General features: G+C 34.8%; 1 protein-coding gene across 6 annotated transcripts in view; it reads left to right on the top strand.

The window, feature by feature from the left end:
- The window catches only part of STXBP5 (syntaxin binding protein 5), a 109,110-nt gene that overhangs the window by 5,313 nt on the left and 78,370 nt on the right, over positions 1-25,427 (top strand). The gene's annotated exons all lie outside the window — the stretch shown is intronic.

Below are 25,427 nucleotides of genomic sequence, written 5' to 3'. Positions count from 1 at the left end.
GTTAAGTTTCAACTGTGCTTTTGTTTTAAAAAAATAATTTTATTGAACAAACACAAAAAAGAAAGAAAAGGACATTAAAAACAATGGACCTGGTGCAATCATCCTAACCCACATAGTTGTCTTACATTGCTAAGTCATATAACAATAGTACATATTTATATTCTATATACATAGCATATAATATATACATAAAATCATTTCTTATTTTCTTGATCCTTCCTCTTTTCTAACCAGCAGTAAAACTTATCCCATACTTTATAATAATCAGATTCATCCTTATTTTTTTAGGTCTTTTGTCAGTTGGTACATTTCTGCACACATCCAAATTTTCCTAATTCTATTTCACTTGGAGTTTCTTTAAATTTCCACTGTTGTACATAGGCCAATCTTGCAGCTGTGATTACATGAATTATCAGGTATATAGTATCTTTGTCATATTTTCCCACATTAATTCCCAACAAGGAAAATTCGCGTCTGTATTCTATTTTAAACTTACACATCTCTTCTAACCATTTCTGAATTTTCTGCCAAAACTTTTGGGCTTGTTTGCAATTCCACCATAAATGATAATACATTCCATTTTCCTTATTACACTTCCAACATACAGGGGAAAGATTTGGATACATTTTAGCCAATTTTGATTGCGGCATATGCCATCTATAAAACAATTTATATAAATTTTCTTTAAACGGTGTGGCCAAAGTCATCAAATGTGCTTTTTCAAAAGGCAACTGAACTTTATTTTTTCCTTGATGAAGACGTTTCACTTCTCATCAAAGAAGCTTCATCAGTTCTAACTGGATGGTGGGGGAATGGAAGGATTAGTTCTGATGTTGTTAAGTGAATCTGGCTTCTCTATTGATTTTGCTTGTCAGAATGTCACAAAAGGTAATCACATGGTCCTGGGACACTGCAACCATCAAAAATACATGCCAGTTGCCAAGTGTCTTGCATTGGTTGTAAATCTGAAAAAAAGTTGTAAGTCACTTTTTCAGTGCTGTTATAACTTTGAATGGTCAACTAAACGAATGGTTGTAAGTCGAGGATTACCTGTATTGCCTCTTCATCTAAAGTAAATTCGAAATTCATTCAGATGACAACATAGCTAAAATGCAATGTATAATTTTCTTTTGTAAAGTTTGCAAAGCTTTTCAATAATGAGATAACTAATTTTGTTGATTTCAATACATTGGCATTTTATACATTGCTGAATTGACACTGGCATTGATATTAATTGTATGCATTTTAGTAGCACTTCTATTTGTTTTAAATTTGTTTGGTAGCACCAATTGTGACCAAGATATTTTATTAAGGGATACATGCTTTTTACTAACTTAGTGCCCTTTCATTAGATGTTAAAGCGTGGCTACGTTGTCAAAGTACAGAAATCTGGCAACTTCAACTGCCCCACTATTCCAAGGATTGGAACCATCATAGCTTAAATATTGGGATTCATAGACCCCACAAATCTAGCCATTCCACTACCTCTAATTAAATGAGCTTAATTCACATGCTTTTAAGTAAAATTTATTAGTCAAAAATGGCTACACCTGTCTTCTGATTTTGGATACCGTAGACAAGCTGCCACTCAGCTCTTTTTTTACGGTATTTATTTTAATAATGGTTTATTATTATAGCATATTTTCAAAAGGTTTCTTTTCTATAGCTATTTACTTTCAAGCAGTGATCAATAACAATGTCCCTCCTGTCAAAAATAGTATTCTCTTAAGTCCCCTATAAGTTGTAGCCTAGTAACTTACTGGGTTTCCTATCTCTGAACAGTTGATCAATTTGAATCAGTTGACTTTGGGATTAGCAAGTAATGAGAGGGTTTCAGATGGGATCTGCAAAAATTCAACCTTAATAAATATAAATAAATATTAAAAAATTGCATGATTGCAAAAACCCATAAGCTATTTTAAATTTCTGATGACCCATAGCATTGAACAATATCACACAGTAGGATCTTAATTAGGAGACTTGTATCCCATTTTAGAGAGCCAGTTTGGTGTAGTTGTTAAGGCATCAGGCTAGAAATCAAGAGTCTGAGTTCTAGTCCTACCCTTAGGCACAGAACCAGCTGAGTGACCTTCAGCCATTTAGTTTTTTCAGCCCTAGGACGAAGGCAATGGCAGGCAGTCTCTGAGAATTTGACCTGATGGAACAACAAGAAAAAAACTATTTTGAATCCACTGGAGTGACTGAGTCAGATTCATCCAGATTCTGTTTTTGCCTAATTCTTAAATGTATTGAGGAGGTTATTTCTATTAGCACTCCAAATTTTGCAAGCTGTAGAAAAATAAAATTAGGATTTAACTATTGATTTAAAGAACTAACAAAACTCACAAAATACACAATAGAATAGAATAGAATAGAATAGAATAGAATAGAATAGAATAGAATAGAATAGAATGCTTTATTGGCCAAGTATGATTGGACACACAAGGAATTTGTCTTGGTGTAAATACTCTCAGTATACATAAAATAATATTTTTGATATTTGTCTATTATGAGCATAAAACAATATATTTGGGAAATCAGTTTTATACATTAGATAATACCAGGTACTGTTAGTTTCACATGTGATTAAATGATTAGGTGATTTCTTTATTTAAATTTTCACTATACATTTTTCAAAAAGACATTTCAGTCATAAAAAGAGAAGCAAATTCGTAACGGAGGCAAACAGCATCAGTAGTGCTATTGCTTGTTGCACATCATTCCAGAAAGTTGTCCATTTTTAATTTGTCTCCAATGTCCATATTGTATCTAAATTTTGAAGTTTATTCAATTAATTCTAAAATCCATTCATTCATTTGGCTTTAAATTTCCGGCTAAACATTTTAGGTTTTACATTTACAGTTCACAGTTCATCTTTGTTAACTCCTGTTATAACATTATTTGTGTAAAGTCTCTAATAGGTATAACTGTTAGGAAGTGTAATTTTTTTTAAGGAAACTTAGATATTCATCTGCAGTTTCCAGTATACGAATATGCCAGGACTTCTATTGCCTTGTTAGTTACCTGTGACAGCCTCAGTTCTGTTTTTCAATTGAAGCTTGATTACTTCATCCATTGAACTTTCAATAGTAATCTAGTGAACTTCAGAAAAAGTATGACTTGCAGTGTTGCTGATAAATACTAGATTGAATCCTAAGATCTAAGATCAAATTTTGTTCTTGTTGGTTGACAGTTATTGAGCAAAGAATCCTTTTTTTCATGATTGACCAAGTACTGCTACTGGTATTAGGATAAATAAAATTGCATAATAAAAGTAATAGATGTGAGTAACATCTTATTAACAAAATAAGTTAAACCATTTCAAAATAGATTTACAAATCTTTATTATGATCAAATTATTTGTGTGATCAATTCTGAAATTATTTTGTGTAAAATTTACATCTAGTCGCATAATAAGTTCTATGAAAGATTTCATAGATGCTTATAAAATCATAAGTTTTGCCTTATCTGGTAGGACTTGACAGAAAAGATGATAATATCCTAGGAGCAAATAAAAAGCATCAGTAGGCTTTTTATTGCAGTTTTCCCAATTTGCAAATAAAAACGTCAAAGAACAGGACTGCTTTTCCTGGGCTTGGGTCCTGGCAGGTAGTCTGGAAAAAAAAAACATGTTCCATCTGTTGCTTGATCTTGCTAAGGAAGCAAGATGTCAATGCCTGCAAAAAAAATGAAGCAGATTTTTTAAAAATCAAAACTTTACAGGAAAAATGTGATGAAACAGTGTTAGTTGTGCACTGTCTTCAAGAGATTGTTAAAAAGATCTCTGGTGTGTTTGTGGGCAGGTTCTTTTTTAATGACAGATTCCACTCTAAAGAGACATTCCAGTGGGTGGGAGCAGAGATATGCTGCTTGAGTCCTCAGTAATATTTTTTTGCAACTTGGTTGAAAGTAGCATTCAGGATGGGTTAGACATATAACAAGGAAATATCAATTCATATCTGGTTCACATTGCTTCTAATGGTCATAACATTCTAAATCTTTAAACTTGTAAGAGTGGAATAAAGAATACTCACATAGTTCTGAATTTTACTGAATAAGAACACAATATTTTGAATGAGGTATTTCTTTCTAAGCTTGCCTTCGTGCACACCTCTAGAGTACATTATAAAGGACTGAAATTGAGCATTCCACTAATGATGTACTTAGTGGCCTTCAATATACCGTACATGCTTTGTAAAATAATTCGATTGTTCAAACAACATGTTTTTGTGTAATCTTCAATTATATGAAGGCTGTAGTTCCAGACCACATTGTTCAAAGTTTATAGGGCAACCTGCTAGAATGGATGTTTATTAACTTAATTTAAAATATGAAATTTGATTTAAATCCCTTTGGTAATGAATAGAATAGAATTCTTTATTGGCCAAGTGTGATTAGACACACAAGGACTTTGTTTCTGGTAGGTAAACTCTCAATGTATATACAACAGTTGTGATATCATTAACATAGTCATTTTAAAATACATTCATCATAAAACATTAGATATAACACTTAGTGATAGTCATGGATACTAAATAAGCAATCAGCACAAATCATACTAGGATATTAAGTAAATAATATAAACTGTAAGATACAAGCAACAAAGCTATAGTCATAAGAAAATAAGGAGATAGGTAATAGGGAAGATGAGAATAATGATGTAATAATACTGCCTTTTTAGACAATTTGACAGTGTTGTGAGAATTAGTTGTTTAGCAGAGTGATGACATGAAGGGGGAGGGGGGAAACTGTCGTGTCTAAATGTTCTGACGTGTAGTGCTCTATAGTGTCGTTTTGAGGGTAGAAGTTAAAACTGTTTATGACCAGGATGTGAGGGGTGTGTAGATATTTTCATAGTCCTCTTTCTGGCTTGTGGAGTATACAGGTCCTCAATAGAAGTCAGATTGATAGCAATTATTTTTTTCTGCAGTTCTAATTATCCATTCAAGTCTGTGTTGGTCTTGTTTGGTTGCAGACCCAAGCCAGACAGTTATAGAGGTACAGATGACAGACTCAATAATTGCTCTGTAGAACTGTATCAACAGCTCCTGGGCAGTTTGAGCTTTCTGAGTTGGCACAGAAAGAATTCTTCGTTGTGCTGTTTTGATGATGTTTTGATGTTAGGTGTTAATGTTACCTAAGATTTAAAAAATGACAAAGTTCATGCTCTGTACTAAACCATTACAATTTTGTCAGATGTGTAAACAAGACCGATGTGGCGTATTCAACAAGTCATGATTAAAAAAATTAAGGCAAAGCATGCTGTGTGATTTCAGCTATAATTTTAAATGCGGTCACTGTAACTGTAAATGCTAAAATTGTAATAACTTTTTGAACTTTAGTATTTATTTCTTTATAGAAATTAATTGAAGATATTGTTAACAAAGTTTGATTGGAATTAAGCATTTATTATTATTGGTCATATAGTCAGACAGATGCTTAAATTGGATTTGGCATTTTTATCCACCTATTGAGTCTTTCCCTAAGGACCTGGAATAGGCAGAAGTTATTTAATGGTGTTTATATAAGTGGCTTCAAGCAAAGTTTCATTTTGCAATTGATTTATGGTGATTTTGACAATACCACTGGTGTACACTTGGTGCTCCAGATGCTCTGGTTGCACCCTAGGTGTGTATTACTATTCATACTATCTTTGTTTTTCATTGCTGTGGTGGCACAGTGGTTAGAATGCAGTACTACAGGCTACTTCTGCTGACTGCTGGCTGCCAGAAATTTGGCAGTTTGAATCTCACTGGCTCAGGGTTGACTCAACCTTTAATCCTTCCGAGGTGGGTAAAATGAGAACCCAAAATTGTTGAGGACAATATGCTGACTCTGTAAAACCACTTAGAGAAGGCTGCAAAGCACTGTGAAGTGGTATATAAGTCTAAGTGCTATTGCTATAGCTATTCTGTTTTTAGATCTTTGAATTTTGTTACTTTCTGCAGTTCTTTAACTTCGCCAAGTAATGTCACATCCATTATTCAGATTTTCTTTTGTCTTTCTTATCAACAATTGTTAAATCTAGGGCAGTGGTGGCTAACCATTTGGGCTCCTGTGCCAAAAAGCACCCAGAAGGCAATGCATGTGCTCCCCCAGCCCCCTGTGCATGCGCATGCAATCCCCTCCGGCTGCCCTCATACTGCACTGCGCCTTACAGCTGATTTTCTGCTGATTTGACGCCTTTTTTGGCCTCCCAGAGGCTTGAAAAAAGCCTCTGCAGGCTTTGCAGGCCAAATAATAGGCCCATTTTGTCACTTCTGGTATTACAGGAAGTGACAAAATAGGCCTATGGGAGGCCGAAAAATGCCTCAAACTAGCTGAAAGCCAGCTGTGAGGCGCGCACATGCGCAGTGAGGTAAGTTTGCCTGCGGCTCATGTGCCAGCACAAATGGCTCTGCATGCCATCTTTGACTCGCGTGCCATAGGTTCACTATCATGGATCTAGGGAGTTATGTGGCAGGTACTTGTCTGTCTAAATTCTAAAGTCCCAGAGTACTTTAGCTTCATCATTTTCTATTCATCTATTTTGTGATTTCACTGATTATTCTTGCAAACAAATGGTATTCTGCACAGAAACTGAAGAAACAGTGTACCATTGTTGCTAGTTTGTCATGTCCTTTTTTGTAACCAGTTTGTACAAATTTTCTTGCAGTGGTTAAATAGGTGGTCCACTGTTTCTTCAGTTTCTCTGCAGAAGCAGCATTTGCTATCTTTTGCTGCCTTCCCAATCCTGGCTTTGTATGCCGTTTGTCCTTTTTTGTAACCAGTTTGTACAAATTTTCTTGCAGTGGTTAAATAGGTGGTCCACTGTTTCTTCAGTTTCTCTGCAGAAGCAGCATTTGCTATCTTTTGCTGCCTTCCCAATCCTGGCTTTGTATGCCGTTTGTTCTTAAAGGTTGGGCTTGTGCCGCCAGAATTAGCCTTCTGTCTCTTATTTCAACTTTCCTGCTCTTAGCCATTGCCAGGTCTTGTTGTTATCTGCTTTGCCTGCTATTTTTTAAGTACTGTCTATGTAATATTTTGCTCTGCCTTGTATCTCTTTTCTATTCTTCATTTGGTCTATATTGTAGGCCAGTTTGGTCTTTCCAGTACTTGGTAGCTTTCATGGTATACTAGTTTCAGTGCATCTTCTTCACTGTCCTTCAGATATTCTTCCAATGACTTTTTTACTTCTTCAACTGTCTAGTGCACTTGCAACATTCCATGCCCACCAGTTTTCCTTGGTAAGTAGACTCCGTCAATATTACTGTGTGGACTTAGGGCATGGTTTATCATTCTTTTTCTGATCCAGATGGTTTTTTTTACTTCTTTTTGAATCCAGTCCATTATTTCAGCTGAGTATCTAATGATTGAATTGCCCCGGTATTAACTGCCCTGATGGTATTTCTGTAATATTCACTACATTGACTATTATATGAAATACTAATAATTATTTCATCACTATTAACAACATTTTCAAATTACTTCCAGAAATTTGACAGTGTACCTTTGAAACCCCCTTAGAATTGTGAGAAATAATTTGTTCAAAAAGAAAAGTGTGACTTGGAACTCATATGAGCATGCACCTGTTGAGAATACCTTAAACAAATTGATCTTTTCCTAGAATTGCTTATTGACCAAGAAGGCCACCCATGAAAACCCCACTAATACTGCAGCTACTTTAAAGCATTTCTGAGAGGTGATATAGGAACATCCCATCCAAGCTTTAAATCACATATTGCCCTTGAAATCCAGATCCATGTGCACCTATATTTTTATATTTCTTTATACTTGGTTTCTTTATCAAAAGTAAATGGAGGTCCTTCTTGAAGCTCCAGAAACCTAAGAATGCTTTAGATTAAAATGGAGATAAACACTTTGGCTTTGGCAGATATTTTGATTAAAAGCTATATTTTCTATAATTCTGGGGTTTGTGATTTTTTTAGGTTGATTCCTCCAAAGTCTTATGTACTCTTTGGTCACAATCCTTGCCTTTTTAGCAACTTTTACCGCACATTGCTCTCCTCTGAATATTTACTGCTGTGAGAGGAAAGTAATGTCATGCACATTTCTGGAAGTTCATCCAGGCATATATAAACATTGAGTTCCCAGTATGAGTCAGGACATTCAGTAGATGTAAAAATATTGCTTTGTGTTGTATGGGTCAGACAAATGCCAAATTCTCCTACAGTGGGCTCCAGCTATGGGGACTTCTTGGCTTCATTCCACCAACTGCTGTGGGCACCAGCTGTCACTAAGCTCTTCTGAGAATCTAATCAGCTGCCATATTTTGCTGGAGGAGGGGAATTCTGCTTCTTTTCTTGATAATTGGAGGAAATGACATACTGTCATGATTCTAGCAAATTCTTCCTTTTATTTTTGAGGAATTTAGCCACAGAATATTTTAGCTGAATAATTTGATTATTATTGGGCTTTCTTTGTTGCTGTACAGTGCTACAGATTTAACAGAAAAAATGTGCTTCAGAGTGACCAGACGTATGCAATAGTATCTACCTTAAAGAAGCTGAGTTTCTGTGGCTGCCTTGGTAAATTGCAGCACAATTCTAGGAAAAGACATATATTGTGTACAGAGTTACAAATAGATGCTGTGTTTTGTACCTCTGCAAGTACTGAAGGACCTTTTAGCCTTTGAACTCAAAACACTGCACAGTTATACTGGACATATTGTAGGAACTTATTTTTTGTATCCTTATGTTATAAAGAATTTCCATATGAGATAGGCTATAATTTTTTCTTACCTTACTGCCTAAGTTGATTGTTTATTGTGGCATCTCCATGTCTTATACTCTCAATTTGCAAGAAAAGATTCATAAGTGATCATCCAGTTTTATGCTTCTTGGATTTTTCCAATACTGTTTCTCTTGACTGATTTGCTTACTCCATTGTAACTCAGGGAGATAGCTTTCTGCCATGCGGCAGTGTGGGCAGTTAAATGTGCTCTGACATCTGCACATGTTACAACTCTGGTACATGAGATGTACTGATTGCCAATTTGCTTTGGGTCCAATTCAAGGTGCTGATTATAACTTTTAAAGTCCTACATAGCATGGACTGAAGATATCTGAGGGACTAACTCTTCCCAATTATATCTACATTAGCTCTGACAAGAGAGCACGTTGTGGATTCCATTGGGCAGGGAGTGTCATCAGGCAGGTCCCTAGGGAAAACGCCTTTTCTGCCATAGTCCCCACTCTGCGAAACATCATCTCTGCCAAGGTGAGACTGGGCCCAACCCTTTTGGCCCATCAGAAGGCCTTTAAAACATGCTTTTGTCAACTAGTTTGAAGATTGCATTACAATATAGTTTGCTGGATGGCTGTATCACAGTTAATGGAATGCATTTTCTCTGTTTTGTTGCCATTTTCATTTTTATTTTTTCTTCTAGTTTTTAGTTTTAATTCAGATTGGTTCTTTTGATTTTTTTCAAAATATATTTTGATTATCATGTAAGCTGCCCAGAGTTTCTTCTATGTGGGATGGCTGGCTGTACAAATGGGACTAAATAAATGAATAAATATTGTTTTAGTGCCACACAATTTATATTTAGTGATCAAATATAAATGGGAAAATATTTAAGTTATGAAGCTTTTCTATGCAATTTATAGTATTAAGCTTCAAAAGGAATGATAAAAAGTGCCCCACATACTGTATGTTGGCTGGTGCATTTTTATGTCAGAGTTATTACCTGTAAGAAATAATTTATTAGTTTGAATGGAACACTGAAGGCTATATATATAAAATCTGTGAATAATAAGTGAGTCTGCTACAAACTGTTTATGGCTTACATTTACTAGCTTTAGAAGCTATTTGTCTTAATGTCCACATTTCCTTTTCTTTTTTGACTTCTGATTCTCTTTCACAGCAGATAATAGATACAAATTTATATTAAGCTTTTTCTTTTAAGTCAAGGGTTCCCAAACTTGGCAACTTTAAGACTTGTGGACTTCAATTCCCAACTATGCTGACTGAGGAATTCTGGGAGTTGAAGTCTACAAGACTTAAAGTTACCAAGGTTGGAGACCTCTGCCTTAAGTTTACAACATAATTTTCATTTTTATTACTCTTTACCATTTTTGTAAACATCATATCCATATGTCATTTAATTATTTTTTGTTTCATGCAAAAAATCCAAAGGTGTTTTTTAACCAGCATTAAAATTAATGTCTTTCCTCTAATTGGAGCCATCGATTTTACCAGCTCCATCAACTTTATGATCCATTCTTCTGTTATACGTAATGTCCATTGTTGTGCATATAAAAGTCTTGCTATTGTTGTCATTTATGAAAACAAATGTTTTGATTTATCAAAAAATGTTTCATGTTTTCCAGCTGTTTGTCCATTAGTCCCAAAGTAATATCTCTGGGTTTCAACTGTATATTAGTTTTTACAATCTTATTATTATTATTATTATTATTATTATTATTATTATTATTATTAATAATTTTTTTGCTTTTGTACATGTCCATCTAGCATGATAAAATGTCCCCTCCTGTTACCTGCATTTCCAAGGTACATTTGAGGATGGATAATTTTAAACATTTTTTTCCGGTGGCAAATACCAGGAATACATCATTTTATAAAAAAACATTTTTAAGATTATAATGCAATGTGAATTTCAACCTTCTCATGCAGACATCTCATTGTTCCATTTGTATACTATATGCTAAAGTTTAGTTGATCTTATCATATGTTCTTTCCGTCATTCATTTTCTATTTTAAATATTAATAGCCGTTTATAAATTTTAGTAATAATACTAAATACTCTCTTATACATAATTCTATTTCAGATTCCTTCTTTTCATGTTTACTGCCCAAAGTCCTTTCATTTAATTTAATAATTATACATAGGAAAACCATTGACGAGTTCTAATATATCACTATAAGTTAACCATTATCCTTAATTATCATGCCTTTTTTGGTAATATGCTTCTTGTGGTGACAACCATAAACATATTTTCAGATATAACCTAAATGTCCATGTGTTCCATACTCTTAATAAGTCATGTTCAATAAAATGATTCTTGAACTCCACATTTACTTTAACTTTGTCATACCATAAATAAGTATGCCACCCAAAATCTCAAATCATGCCTTTCTACTTCTAATAACCTTCTATTCATTAGTGTTACCCAATCTTTCATCCATAGTAGATAACTTACGAACTATAATTTTAAATCAGCTAGACTTAAGTCTCTTCTTTAGCATCTTGTGATACCTTGATTTTTTTAAAAAAAAATAGTGTTCCAGAATTTTGCTTCCAATACTAGCTTTTTAACATACACATATTTTTGCACAATTCTGTATATTCAGTTCATATTCAGTTTGAGATCAGTCTTCCTAAATTCAGCTCTATTTTTAATAGTGTCTAATTTATTCCTCTTCAGGTTTGTTTAATCAAGCCTGAGATATCAAAAGCTGCCTTCACAAATGATGACTGAAGAGCTTAGTCCTTAAATGTAATTTCCAGGTTTCTAAATTGGATTAGCGTATTGCTGCCCACTGGTAAGATTTTTGTGCCTAGTCTTTCCACCTACTATCTTCAAATTGTAAAGGTATTTGTATATTGCTTCAGCACAAGTGCTAGTTCCAAACAAGACTTCATTTGCTATCTTTTCAGAGGAAGAGGCCTCTTGTGGAAGTATGTGACATCAGAACTAGCTTTAGGCTACAACTGAGTAGGCGCTGACCTAGGGCACCTAAACTCAGGGAGTGTCGGTACTGCCCCTCCTTCTGAATTGTCCTAAAATTGCAAATCTTTGCATTGGCAAGAATTGATACCATCGGCCAGTGTGACTTAAGAGTACATATATTCTTGAGCCAGACTTCCTGGCATATTTTGCCAAACAGTAGCTAAATCATCTGGGCTTGCACTGCAGTTTCCCAGTCAAAAAAGCTGGCAATGTAACAGTGATTGCCTATTGCCTTATTGAATCTGCAAAGCACAAAATTAGTAATAAAAGAGTGGAGGGGGAGGGTCTCGGAAACCTGAATTTTGACTGTTATTAAGATCAACCCCAACCCTATCAATTTGTATACATACTTAATAATTTGTCTAATTTGCTAAATGTGAAAACTGTAATTATAATAATGACTTACAGCATCAAGTATATTGCAGGAATCACTTAAATAATTGTTTAAACTAGATATATTGAACCCATGGCCCACAGACTGCATGTGGCCTTGGGCAGCTGATAATGTGGCCCCCACAAGATCGTAAACTTTTAATATTTTTATCTGATTTATATACACTAACTATATTGTATATTTTATATGCATCCCAAGACAGTTCTTCACTCAATGTGGCCCAGGCAAGCCAAAAAGTCGGACGCTCATGTGCTAAGCTAAGACTTTTTTTTCCAGCACAGCTGATAATGTAACATCTTTTAAAAGTTCAAACAACCAGTTTATGAGGGTTGAAAAAAAGCCTAATAGTTTTCAGAAACTTTGAGTGGGACATTACTGTTAAAAATAACAAATCTCAGTTACTATTGGAACTCTTTAGAATTTAATTGATATTGGAAAATCATTGGAAAAAGTGGGGGGGGGGGTTACTGTAACTTTCTACCCAGTCTATATCTCAGTTTGGTTGAATTTTCCTACAGAGTGTATTGATTATTTTTAAAATAAAATGATTACAGTAGAAAGGTTGCCAGGTTAAAAAATGTGGATTAATAAGTGCTATTTTGGAATCACTTCATGAGCAATATTGTTCAAGGCTCAGAGAGAAGATTGGGAAAAGTAACTAAAACATGCAGTAGGAAAGCACTGGAACATTTTAAACGTAAGTAAAAGAGGATGATGTTTTTAGACATTGCAGAGAAAGATTTGAGAAATTTATAAATGAAATTTGTAACTCCTAAAATACAGTCATACAAAATGCTCCAACACTGGAAGTTTTTAAAAAGATGTTGGATAACCATTTGTCTGAAGTGGTGTAGGGTTTCCTGCCTAGGGAGTGGGTTGGACTAAGAAAACCTCCAAAGCCCCTTCCAACTCTGTTATTCTAAAAAAAAAAACCAATTGTGAACTTTTATATTTACTCTTTAATATTGAATTTTGAAGAAAATAAGAAAACATTTCAGGCACTTTCAAAAATGATTTTATCAAAAAGAAAGCTATGAAGACAAATATTTGGATACTTCTAGAAATTTGGATTGAATTCCCTTTTAAACTTATTTTGCAGTATGTTTGTCTCTCTCTAAACATTTTCATTCTGTTTCAGTATGTGTTGGCAAAGATGTATATATGAGTGACAGTTATTAGGATTTCATTTCAAAGAGACTTAGGTAATCAGAGATGTTGTATATCACTGTCTATCATTTTCCACAAAACATTTCTTATCTTGCTGACTTGTTTGCATAAGGCTGATATAAAAGCTAATTCTTGTGGGCAATACCGTTGAGCCTCTTTTCTCCTCACAAAGTAATTTATTTTAAATAATCATATGATCATTATTCAGTACTAGGAGCCCTAGATATATTTAGAGTACAATATGTAGATTTTTTAACAATTGGTGGAAGCTGAATGCATCAATATATGTGTTTCTTGGCAGTCTATTAAAATAAGTATTGGGACAATTTTTGAGAAAATGTGGTGGTGCCACCAATTGTGTAAAATTTGCTAGAGGTAGGTTGTAGATATGAATATATTTAATATAAAATATATATTTTGCATTTCCCTTGCTTTATAGTGCTTTTATAAATAAACGAATTTAAAATGGAAGCTATATACCTAAGCATCTTACAAAAGAAATTGGGCAGTTAGCAAAAAGTCTCCCAAACCCCTAGAACTTTCAGGAAATGCTTAAACACATTAAAGAAAGATTTGAATTATGATGATGTTGATGATGGTTTGTCACACAGTCAACCAGTAGTTTAGAGTGGATTGGATATTTTATCCACCTATCAAGTCCTTCCCAAGAACCTGGGATATGATGTTGTTTGATGGCATTTAAGGTATCCTCTCAGGATGTAAGTGGTTCCAAGTAAAGCTGCATTTTGCAATTGGTTGATGGTGATTTTGTCAATGCCAGTGGTGTTCACATGGTGCTCCAGATGTCTTGAGATTGCCCCTAGGTGCTTATTACTATTGGTGCTATGTTTGCTTTGTTTTGCCACAGTTGTTCTATTTGAAGGTCTTTGTATTTTGTTACCCTCTCCAGTTTGTTCTCTTCAATTCTGCTTCTTCAGTTAGTATCACATCCACTGTCGAGATGTTTTTGACTTTTGTACAAAAGTTCTTAATTCATGGGTGTTATAGGGCAGGTTCTTGTCTGTTTGAATTCTAAAAACCCAGAGCACTTCTTCATTTCACGTTGTCTATTTTCTTCTGCAATTCATGCTTGCAAGCAAATGATATTTCTTGCAGATATTCCTGTTCACCTTTGTTGCCACTTTGTCATGTCGTTGCTTGTAAGTACAGTAGTCTGTGCAATTTTTCTTGCAGTGGTTAAATGGGTGGTCCACTGTTTCTTCAGTTTCTCTGCAGAAGCAGCATTTGCTGTTTTTTGCTACCTTCTCAATCCTGGTTTGTATGCATTTGTTTTTAAGGCTTGGTCTTGTGCAGGAGGAATTAGACCACTTGTCTCTTTATTTCACTTTTGCTGCTTTTAACAGTTGTCAGGCCTTGTTATTATCTGCTTTGCCTGCTATTGTTGTATGTACTGGCCATGTAAACTTTCATCTTGCTATGTCTCTTTTCAGTTCTTTAGTTGGTCTGTCTTGCTGGCCAGTTTGGGTACTCAGGAAGCTTTTGTGACATACTAGCTATAGTGCATTCACTGTCCTTCAGATATTTTCTAATGTTGATGCCATTAACATGGCTATTAGGATGAAGGGCATGATTCATTGTCCTTATTTTTTCTTCTATCCTGCCTTCCTGGTCTTCCTATCTAGGGATTTATTTCTGCTTATGCCCTATTCCAGTTGTTTATCTAATGACTGGAAATGCTGCTGTGTTAATTTCCTTGATGTATTTCCTCTACTGAGTTTGGGCTTTAAGATCTTCATTCTGATGATATATTCATTTTTAATGTTGTTGATTTCAGTGTGCTTGATGTTGTCAGTTTGAGGGATGCCCAGGTATTTAGTGTTATTTGCTGCTTTGTTATTTCCAGTGCTTCCTTAATCTTCCTTGTTTCTAGGTGATATTTCTTGATCAGGTATTGGTTCATTGTCTCATTTTTCAGCTTCTTTTCTTCCATCTGTTCTATCTTGCTTGCATCTGATCATAGCATGCTCATCTTATTTTCCAGCCTCATCTTCCAAATTAGTAATGTACTGTTTGAGTTTTTTCTTCTTTTTTGATTTTACATCCCAGTTATTCTGCTGTGTTGTTGTTCCTTACAATGAACTACTGCTTATATTTGATATTACAGTATTGGCATCATTTAACAGATAACAGATAATCAGAGCTGGAAGGGACCTTGTAGGTCATCTAGTCCAGCGGTCGCCAACCGATGGGCCGTGGCCCACTGGTGAGCCATGAGAAAATTTTGGTGGGCCACAGAGAAATCTCACCTCTAGAGCAACCCCCCCCCCCTCAAAAGCAAGTAACCCAGGCTGCTCAGAAACATAAGACTGCTCAGCTCACATGGCCCATGGGAACCCTCCCGCCCAATCACTCCTTACCCGGCAAACTTAGCTGCTAAGTTGCTATTTTTCCTTTTTCCAACTATCATCTATTCTGTTGTGCTGGGAGATTTAGATTAGCTAGGAAGCAGGAAATGGTTGGATTTCTTGCTTTCTAGATAAGCAACCTCCCTTAGGACTGAAGGTTTGCTTGCAAGCAAATTCAGTGCAGACTCACGGCAGGCAAATTTGAGAGACTGAGCTAGCCGATCACTGAATGATTCTGTGAGTAACTCAGTCTACCTGCTTTGCCCGATTTTGCTCTTTTTTTAAATAAAAAATTCAATATTTACATGCATGGTGTATTGTGAGTTAATTTTGCCAGTTTGCTTGCTAGCAAATTTTATGAATTTGCTTGCAAGCAAATTTTATGTGACAGACTGAGCTAGCCAATGGCAGATATATAGATTTCTGAATGAATCTGTGATTCTGTGAGCAACTCAATCTGCCTGCCTGCTTTGCCTTATTTTGGGTAAAAGTTGCTCTTTTTTTATAAAAAATTCAATATTTATATAAATATTTATAATATTTACATACAAGCCATGCCCACCAGTCACACGATCATCAAGCCACACCCACAAATTAGGCCACGCCCACAGAACCAGTTAGTGGTCCCTGGGATCTAAAATTATGAGTCTGGTGGTCCCTGAGGTCCAAAAATTTGGTGACCCTTGATCTAGTCCAACCCCCCGCCCAAGCGGGAGACCCTAGACCATTTCTGACAAAGCAGTCCAATCTCTTCTTGAAAGTCTCAAGTGATGGTGCTCCCACAACTTCCGAGGGCAAGCTGTTCCATTGGTTATTTAATAGTTGTGCTAGATTTTTCTTTGCAACAAGCTTCAGTGCAGGCAAATTTTGTCATGTTAGGCCCAAAGAACCAAGAGTTTCTTCTTTATAGTGTTCACCTATTGACACAATCTTGACAGACTAAAGCAATAATCTACCTAGCTATACTCTGTAAATTGCTATGGAAAGTGTTCCCTTGTCCTTTTACTGCATATCAAAGACACTCAGATTCTCTGCCTCTTTATTCTTTGGAAAAGGCCCCTTCCTCCTGCAACTTTGGACTACATTCCGCCACAGTTGTGTTATTTTTATGTTGTTCCTTGTTTTAATTTTTTCTTAGTTAGAAGGCATTCTTTTTGAGAAGGCAAAAGAAAGGGTACCTGATTTGGAAATTAAAATGATTCCATAGCTATGTTGGCTTCCTCTCCCATTTATTTTCCCTAGTTTGTCTCTACCGTCTGAGCTATTTCTGGAAAAGCTTTGATTTTTTTTTGCCCTCACTAGACCTTTGCAGTTCTTCCAATTCTGCTCCTGTGAGTAGTTTATTTGGTATTATAACATGACTGTGATCTGCTAGACTCTGTTATTTATAATTCTGGATGTTGTTCTTTGTAGAACTGATGTATTCTTTTCAGATTTCCTTCTCTTGTTGGACCTGATCAGATCATTATTTGTTTTCAAACTTTATATATTTCAGTATTTCAATTTCAAACACCTTGTCTTCTAATAGTCCTGCAGCTACTGGTCCTGGTTGCTCAATCAACAGTCCCAAGTCCTGCAGCCTTTTGTCATTGGATGTTCAGGAACTAGTACAGTCTTTGTTGGCCCAGGCAATGACCAATCCAATATGGGGTTCTGCAAATTACCTTTCACCATATTATTTATGGGATATACAGGTAGTCCTCGACTTACAATAGTTCATTTAGTGACAGTTCAAAGTTACAATGGCACTGAAAAAAGTAACTTATGACCATTTTTCACAGTTATGACTGTTGCAGCAACCCCCATGGTCATGTGACCAAAATCCAGATGCTTGACAACTGATTAATATTTATGACAGTTGCAGTGTCCAGAGATCATGTGATCACCTTTTGCAACCTTCTGACAAGCAAAGTCAACGGGAAAACTAGATTCACTTAACAACAGTGCTACTAATTGAACAACTGCAATGATTAATTTAACACCTGTGGCAAGGAAAGATGTAAAATGGAGCAAAATTCACTTTACAAATTTCTCATTTAGAAACATAAATTTTGGGCTCAGTTGTGGTTGTAAGTCGAGGACTCCCTGTACTCTTTGTCTGGATTCCCTGATGAGACTTGTCCAATATGATTGAATCTCTGACATAGCTCTCATCTTCTTCAGAGTTCAAAAGCCACACAACCACAGCAAGGGAGTGCCTCACTGGGGAATTATTATATTTTTATCATGTCTTTTATATATAACTCAAGGTGGCAAACTTACATAATATTTTTGCCTCCTTCTATTTTTTCCACAACAACGACCTTGTGAAATGGTCTGAGCTGAGAGTGACTGGCTCACAGTCACCCTGTGTTGGCTTTCATGCCTAAGGAAGGTCTAGAGCTTACAGTCTCTAGGTTACTAGATCAGCACCTTAACCACTACACCAGACTGACTCTCTAAGAATAACCATTTTGATTTTTTCTTGAGCTTTTGATAGAGATACTTCATAAGTTTTAATTCAGTCATGGATTCCATCAAGTAAGAAAGCAACTCAGGTGCCTTTGAAGCAACCAAGTATCTACTCCAAATTGATCTGTTAAAAATGCTTAAGTTCTGTTGTGAGCTGGAAAGGCCTAATTCAATTTGAGGTTGGAAAAATCCTTAAAATGACAATTATATAACAGTTAATATAAAATCACGACCCCAGCTTCCAATATAGATTCGGAGATGGGCAATTTCTTTTCACTCCAATTTCCCTCCAATTTCTTCAGAGAAAAAGGGGCAGGAAAATGGCAAATTTCAGTAGTATGATTTTCCCCATCTCTCTATCTCTTTTTCAAATTAATCTTCAATGTGTACATACTGGTCCTTTTTAAGGAAAAAAAAGTAACTTGCCCCCAAAGGCCCCAAATCACCCCACCAGTGATGTTACTAGCAAGTCACGCTGATCTTCATAGATAGTAGGTAGGTTGGTAGATAGAATGTACATTTCCAAGACAGCATGAGGCACTTCCTTCCATTATATCAAATTATTTGTAATGTAATTTATCTGAAACTTTTCTCTTTTTCACCTTCTGAGAGGAGTATGTTTCCACTGTAAAATTTTCTAATTTGGTGTCTTCCTTACCTCCATCTTTTTTCCTTTGTCTCACTAGCCCATTTCTCAGTGTCCCACATACATAACTTGGATACTTCCCTGTTAGAGGGTTCCTAGTGCTACAATCAGAACCACTGTTTGTTTTAATACCTATAATACTCCATCTGCTTTTCTGAAATTGATTTTTATGGAAAAAATGGCATTATGGTTCCACAATAAATGCATTTTCAGAAAATCCTTTATAGTAGGTATGCTGGATAATTGTTACTGTAATTTAAAATGGAGATGTGTGTAAGGATAAGTGGGAAGATCCAGTTCTGGGGGTATAAAGTCAATTGTGGAAGCTGATCAAGATTTCTTCTGGACTCTTGCATTCAGATTGTATAGGTTGGAGGTAAATAATTTATTGTTCTCTTAAAAACAATGTTATCCCTTAATAATTAAGAAAAGGCAATATATCTGGTTTTGGGAAGAAGTAAAATACGTTAAAATTTTATTTCTGGGAATTTCTTTTTGATTTTCTGCTTCATCATAATAGAGAATATTAGGTAAGCTTTATGCAGATCTGTTTGATTTCAGGAATGCATAGAGTGCCTTCAGATTTTAGGATTCTTAATGAGTTTGGGGCTTTCTGCTTTCAAAGTTTATTGTATGCTCACCTAAAATACTATGGGCAAAATTTTATCTTCTTTTCCTTTCCTTCTTGTGTTACCTTATTACTTACATCTCTTTTCTTTTGCATAAAAAGTTTGTAAGGAGCACAGAAGATTGAGTTGCTGCACCCTTTTGTGTGGAAGCATCATGTATAAGTCCAAAATAATAATATAGAGCATAAATGACTAAGTCAAATATAATAACTGAATAGACTTTTATTTTATTTGTTTCTGTAGTTTTCATTATAGTAGTACTAACTCCCTAAACTGCTGAGCCATTAAGATTCACAGGTAAACACTGCATAGAATGCATGAGTATGTGTGGGTAGAGGGAGTTGGTATTAGCAATCCTTGATTCACTCTTCTGCATTTCTGCAAACCAACTAAAACAAATACTTAATTTTCTACAAAACAATATAGGGAGTCCTACTAACTTATTCTATTAAGCGTTACTAACCCCCCTCCCCCAGATACACACACATACAGAGTATAAGAAATTGGCTTACTATATGATAACTACCATGATGCTAATATACATTTGGTCCAGGTGGGGCTAGAGGGATCCTAGTAGTTTGTTTTGCTAGCACTCTGCCAACAAAAATGGAGCTTGTGGGGGCATGTACACCCCTCTGGGCTCCATGCACACACACCCAGGTTCTGTTTTAGGCTGTGACGGCCTTCTGCATCTCTCTGCCAGCAAAAACAGAGCTCGAGGAGCCATGTGTGGCCTTCTCAAGCTCTGTTTTTGCTGGCAGAGGCACTGCGGGCCAGTCCTTCACTGTTTCCAGGGCAGCCCCACAGACCAGATCTAAGCACCCGCAGGCCTTGAGTTTGACATCCATGCCTTAACTACTATACCAACCTGGCTCTTTATCTCTACTTGTGATTATATGTCACTGAATTCAGGCTTCAGTCCTGGAATAAAATGGTAAAAAAAAAAGATGTATGCTAAGGAAAAAAAATAAAGTATTTATGTACAGTAAGAGAAAATTATGATTAAACCAGAAGGTTTTACTTTTTACTGAATGTTACTGTTATGTGACAAAATATTTCTCATGTACTCTCCAGATTTTTGCTGAAAAATAGTAACGGACTGTTCAGGATAAGGCATTAATGAAATTTTGGGCAAACTGTCATATAATGTGGCTATTTTGCTAATGAGATTCTTAAAATTTAGTATTCTGGATACTCCAGATGTCTAAAGCCAAACCTGTACATTTTTAAAAAGATTTTGTGCTCCATGGATTGTTGTATATTTATACTTCATTATAGTCTTAGATTAGCAATACTTTAAGAAAATACAGGCAGAACACGACAATGCTGTAGAAGTTAGTTACATTAATTCAATTTTCCTAAAGATAACATAATACAAGTTATTTTAAAGTCTTTTGCAACAGTTATTTAGCTTTAGCTTTTGATCTTTGAGGCAGTGAAAATAAAATTTCTCTATGTAACCTGGAATTTCTGTTAATAAAGGGCTTACATTAGCCTTAAGAAGTCAGAATAAACTTTACATCACAAAAATCACATGTTCAGTTCACTCAATCTCCTTATATTCACAAGGGCATCTTCACTGTGTAGCTTAGATATTATTAAATCTTCCTTCTAAAACTGCTGAGGAGAGAACATTGATACTGATTCTAGTAAAGGCTCATAGGATAAGTAGGTACTACTCTGATTTTGTCTAAAAGGTCAATACATTTTAAAAGTTTGACTGTTCACTTTGTGGCTCTGTATCACCCATCTTTGGCTTAATTCTTTCCTTGCCTCAATATAGTACATGCCAGAAGTTAGCAGCTGCTTCAATGAAAATTCCTAGTTTGCAGTTTGCCTACAAAACTGTCCCACCACTTGGATTTGTTTTCTTTCTAGTGATGTTGATGGTTGTCATTTTAATCCCTGATCCAGGCAATTACCATTGTTGGCCATGGATTTCATTTAGTTGTAGGTCAGGGGTAGAGAAACTTTGCTCTTTTATCATTTATAGACTTCAACTCCCAGAATTCCTGAATGAGCCATAAAAGGTTCTCCATTCCTACTGGTTTTTCAGTTGTGGGGGAAATCAATTTTTGACATACATGTGTATATATTAAACAGTCCCATTCAATTCAAAAATTGGTTTCCCCCACAACTGAAAAATCAGTAGGCCAGGGATGGGGAACCTTTTATGGCTCACTCAGGAATTCTGGGAGTTGAAGTCCATAAGTGATAAAAGAGCCAAGTTTCCCAACCCTGTTCTAGGGGGACACATTCTAATTTCAATGTTGCACTTAGGAAAATAACTTGATATAATAAAAAAAGTTATTTAAAAGCTTATCTGAATTTTTTTTTAGAGGTGTTGAATTTAGAAATACAATGCATTGGATACACAGAGATAATTCAGTAATGTTTTTGTAGTAAATATATTGATTTTGATGGTAATGTACTTATCTGTCTGGTTTTTATGTAGAAATTGTTTTAGAACAGCTAGTTTGACTACTGTATTACATTTTTAATATAGCATTGAGGAGACAAAGCCAAAGTAAGATCCATTCAGGAAAACAAACACTTGAATAAATAAATAAACTGTAGATTGTGCTTAATATAAATAATGAATGAGTGCAATTTGCTGCTGTTGGAAAGCAGGAGGTATATGAAAGTAATTACAATTGGTTGTGGTTTTTTTAGTAATAATAAGGCTGCAATTGTGATTTGAAATTTCTATGACATATAATACCTGCATATTGCTTTGTAATATAAGTCTAGTCATAATAATTTTTACTTTTAAATTTAGCAAGATGTTAAAATTATGTGAGAATATTTATGATAATTCTTAAAAGCTGAATGAGTGTTTCCTATTCAGTAACTTATTGTTCCCTTCAACTATTTAATGATGTATTTATTTATTTATTCATTCTTTTCCTTATATTTAATTGGAATCTACTTTTGTGTAATAGTTCTATTGCTTCACATCTTGCATCCTGGAATGGAAGAGATCTTGACTGTTTTCCAAGTGCTTGGAGAATGTGATATCATATACTTCATCATTCTTCGGAGAATGTGATATCATATATACTTCATCATTCTTTCCTTCTTAGGGCTAAATGGTTATTTAAATCTCTTCATAAGGATTAGTTGCTAGTTTCCTGGTCAGCTTTACCATCATTCTCTGAATCTGTTCCACATGACTAAAATTCATTTTAAAACCTGATCTCCAGAAACTGCATTTGCCACTTTTGTACCCAAATCATACTGCTGACTCACATTCATTATGTAACCAGGTTTTTTATTCCTATATTCATGTCACAAATATTGTTGCAAAGCCAATTATTTTCTATTCTTATCAGAACTGAATTTGGTGAGGTAGGAACCATTATCTTCCCTATCTTGAAATGTTATGGTTCTGTCTTTGCCAAGGACAGCCTTTGCAGTATTATATCTGCATTTGATTTCTGTTTTCTAACTGCATTAACCTGCATTTGTCTGGGTTAAATTATTCTGTTAGATCAGCCTGTTTATCTAACCTGTCAAAATAATTTTGAATGCTGTTCCTCTCTTCTAGGTTATTTGATTTCCTATCAGATTTTTTGTGATAACTAAATTTGATAAGGATACTTCCTATTTCCTCATTTAATAAAAATATAGCTCAGGATTGTAAATTCTCACTGAATTCCTAAATCTGCTTTGAAAAAGAGCCATTGATAAATTTTCAACTGCATTCAGCTTCTAGCTTTAGAACATTATTATACTCATGGTAGAAAATTTTTCAGTAGAAGTAATGTAATCATATAGCAGCTTACAACTATATCCAGAAATAAGTTCCATCTAATTCACTTGTAATATTTCTGTAATTTGTTTTCTGGAAGGACCTATAATTATCTGAGAGTATTAGGGGAGAAAGGAAGATATGTTTTAGCCAGTGCTTGAAAGTTGAAAGCCACAGTGGCCTTTACCTTTATTAAACCTGATTCAAGTTGTAAGAATGCATTAAAAACACAACAAAACATCTGAAATACCACCCTGAGCAATTTGTACTGAACAAGTTCCAAGGGGCTAAAGCTAGAAAATAGTGCCAGCTGAACTTTACATGTAAACTGAACCAGAGATTTAGCATGAAATATTAAAGCTGTTTCTAATTTGGGAGAAATCAGTTTAAATCTTAAGTGGGGTATCTGTAGATATGTGATACTTCAAACGTTACAGTATGTATTTCTATTGCTAGCAATGAAGAGCTAAAGGAAATATTATATTCACTGCAAAATGAAAAGGGTATATAGATAGTCCTCAACTTATGACCACAGTTGAGCCCAAAATAACCATTGCTAAGCAAGATTGAGTTTTGCCCCCTTTTATGACCTTTCTTGCCATAATTGTTAAGTGAATCACTGTAGTTGTTAAGTTATTAACACAGTTGTAATCTGGCTTCCGCATCAAATTTGCTTGTCAGAAGGTCGCAAAAGGTGATCACAGGACACTGCAACTGTCATAAATATGAGCTACTTCCCAAGTGGTTGGATTTTGATCACATGACCATGGGGATGTGTAAAAAGTCATAAATCATTTCATTCAGTGCCGTTGTAACTTCAGACAGATACTAAACAAATAGTTGTTAAGCCGAGGACACCCTACAATGAAGAATGATACCCTTTGTCAGAATTCTTTGACATCCTACCATTGCATCTTGTGTTTCTTTATAGATTGTTAAATCAACATTTGGTTTTTTTAAACATCATTTTATTGACATGAGGCTGCAATAAAGCTGGTATTAATATGTATTGAAGTAAAACTTAATTTGGAATATAGTATTTGGTTTTGCAGTACTTTTCTAAAATAGCATTTTAAAGATAATTTAACCTTTAACATTATTATTTTGTGCCTAAACTTGGTAGACATTACCAACTAGTAATTTAGAACAGATCAGAGAGCAAATAATTGTCATTGAGATATGTACCTCAGTCCAATGTTAAGATTGCCAGGCAATCTGTTTAATCTATCATTTGTTGTTTTCATTTCCTTACAAACAATTCTGAAGTCATATTTATAAAACTAAAATAAACTATCAAAATGGCCTTTTAACAGTCACCTTGATTGACATGGAACTGAATTTGAGAAAGAAAACACGTTTTCTTTTACAAAGAGTTTTTTTTTGGTCATTTGAAAATACAAATCACCAAGTAATACAGGCAAAGCAAAATGTGTTTATTAAGGGGAAGTGTCAAGTCTTTATAAAGGGTACAGAAACAAATGATACATACATTGGTATATGTGATATGTCAGAAATCAACAACAAATCGATTATATGTGAGTGAAGACAGAAGCCCTTAAAATATATTGATCTTCCCCTTTTTCATCTGTGCTTGTTTCTTTCACGCTTGCAACATTCAAAGATTGAAGGGCTCTCTATTGTTTAGTTTATAAATAGGCTAATTATTGTGTGTAAAAAAGAAGTGGATTTGGTTAAAAAGGAAACTTCCTGAACTTTTTTTAAAAAAAGCATGGATGTCATTCTAAAATGCTGTCACCTTTAATTAAAACCTAATAATAAAACCTAAAATTCAAATTAATAATTTGAAATGAATGTGTATTCCTTAAGTGTATTGAAAAAGTACAGTGCATATGAATGGAGCAACCCATTTTTAAAGCACTAGAATTTATAGCCAGAAGTGTCCTTTCTGATTTAATTCAGAGTTCTGTTTAGGCCTGGATTCAATACAAACACTCCAGATCAAATACATCTACACGTCTTATTTCTATCTAGACATAACATATGTTAGTTTTTGAGATGGCAAGTCTGTTAGTTCATAAGTAGATTAAGTACTTCCTTTCTTTAACTTTTTGTTTTAATAATGAAACTGTAAATTCAGATTATCTGGGCACTGTTCTTTCATTATCAATGGGCTTTTAGCTATTAATATTTCTTCCACGTTCATTCCATATTTACCAGTGTGAGTTACGTTCTTCATTATTTATACTGCTATTTCATGCTGAAAAAATTTAATGATGTACTTCATATGAGTGATATTATACCTAGTTTGATATTAATCAAATCAATTTTTGAATTGGAAAACTTTTAATTGCTATAAAGCTGTGATTTAG

The sequence above is a fragment of the Pseudonaja textilis genome, chromosome 1, assembly GCF_049901715.1.
Source record: "Pseudonaja textilis isolate UNSWEBS1 chromosome 1, rPseTex1.2, whole genome shotgun sequence".
NCBI lineage: Eukaryota > Metazoa > Chordata > Lepidosauria > Squamata > Elapidae > Pseudonaja > Pseudonaja textilis.
This window is presented reverse-complemented; position numbering and strand designations above follow the sequence as displayed.